Source organism: Vigna radiata, chromosome 5 (assembly GCF_000741045.1).
Source record: "Vigna radiata var. radiata cultivar VC1973A chromosome 5, Vradiata_ver6, whole genome shotgun sequence".
In the NCBI taxonomy this organism is placed as follows: domain Eukaryota; kingdom Viridiplantae; phylum Streptophyta; class Magnoliopsida; order Fabales; family Fabaceae; genus Vigna; species Vigna radiata.
The window spans coordinates 6,086,037-6,088,181 of record NC_028355.1 but is presented as its reverse complement, the minus strand read 5'-3'; positions in this window follow the sequence as shown (position 1 = coordinate 6,088,181).

The following is a 2,145-nucleotide window of genomic DNA, read 5'->3' as shown; positions in this document are numbered from 1 at the left end:
ACTTACATAAATAAAAAAATTAAAGCACCTAATTTTTTCTTTATATAATTATAAATAAAATTTCAAGATTTAGAATTTTTATTGTTGTTTGATTTTATAATTGAGTATTTTATTGTATTTTGATTTGTTTTTTTCTTTAGTAAAGGAAAACAAGTTAATGAATTTCTACCAAAAAAATTAAATGGTCACGGAACAATGTTACGTAGTAGTCTCAGAATGTAAAGGAATGTAAAGGAAGGATGCTCATAAGTCTTGGTGCAAGTTGTGCCCGTCGGCTGTAATATATATAGTGAAGATAATGAAATTAAAGAGATTTTGAATGAACTTTNTTCGAAAGGTGAATATGACTCAACTCTTTACAAAAGTAAATCGTTTAATAATGAATGTTTTTTTAGTTGGGGCTAGTGCAGAGATGACAGAGAAAATGTTTGAGTGAGAGAGATGAAGGAGAAAGGGTTGAGAGGAATGAAGGAGGTGAGTAAGGGTTTGGGGTTTTCCTTTTTTAGTTTTGAAAATGAAAATTATTAAAATAAGGCAAGTGTTTCTGATTTTTTTCAATTGGAGCTAGAGTAGGGATGACAGAGAAAAGAAAAGGTTGGAGTGAAAGAGATGAAAGAAAAATGGTTGAGAAGAATGAGAGAGATGGGTAAGGGTTTGGGGGTTTCTTTTTTTATTTTTTTAATTTTGAGAATGAAAATTATTAAAATACCATTAACCTTAAAACTTAGAATATATAGGAATATTTTTGTCTACTGAAACCCGGTACACATTGCTAAAATGTACCAACTGAAAAACAGACGTACGCAAGTTAGCAAACCCCTATATATATATATATATTATTTTACTTCCACTACTTAGATCAATACTTTCAAAATTATATTATATATAATTATAATCTCATCAATCCATTTATATAATATTAACATTTTCAGAGTTCAACCACACCAAGTGCTATTTACTACCCTTTACGTAAAAAAAATAAATAATCACTAAACCCACCATACTAAAATTCACTCATGCATCACCAACACCATACACAATAAAACACTTTCGAATTTCACAGCTAAATTGACTTCTACACTAAACCATTAAAAGCAATTTGGATTCCAAAACTTTTTTCATAAAAAAACTAAACAACCAGCACAAACTATATCAGGACAAAAATAATGCAGCCTTAACCCTATGCTTAAAAGTCTACGTTTCCCATTCATTTAATAGCCCCCAAACTCTTCAGCCTTCATACAATCTAAAAACAACGAAAATTTCACCCAAATACTTACGAAATTATTTTCTATGCAAGCTAACCCTATAAAAACACTTCCACTACACATTCACCGGCGTCGGAGGACCTTTGATAGGTACCTGACCGGACGGTATTCAGAGAAGAGTTGGAAGTTAGACCGGACGATGCTTACAAGAAGAAGACAGGAGATGGAATCGAATGTCTTAGAAGACAAATTGTGAAGGTATCGGTGGTAACTTGACTCCACAACCGAAACAACATTCATTTGACATATAATACAAGGGTAAAATGGCTATAAATGTATACACTTTTGCATTTTTCAAAAAATAAAAAATAAAAGAGTAGTGTCAGATAAATGTAAAAAAATTATGTGTGCATATCATTTTTCAATTTAAGAGGCCTGACTTTCACATGAGCATTTACTCCAAAACATTTGCTGTACTTCCTTATGTAATCATCACAACTCATTGCATATATAAATCACACATCTCAATCTAAAATTTATGATCCATCCACAACAATGCCTACTAGTGAATTCTTCATCCAACTTTAAAATTTCTTATTGTATTTCTTTCCATTTATGGGATTACTCTTTCTCATATAAACTTAATTAGCTCAAACCAACCTATCATCACCATATGCCATATTTATAATAAAAGTTATTAAGTATGGTTAACCCGTTACCTTTTCACATCATTCATCGAATTCATTCATACAAAAATACTATACCCTTCTTTCAAAAATTATGATGTCTTTAATATATAATTTGTCATACCTAATTTATTACAATGTATCCCATCTACATCTCCCTTTTTCGTATCATCGTACAAGAGTTCCTCCTATCCAAATACTAATTAGATAGTTAATGAACATAATTTGATTTAAATAGTCCAGATATGTAA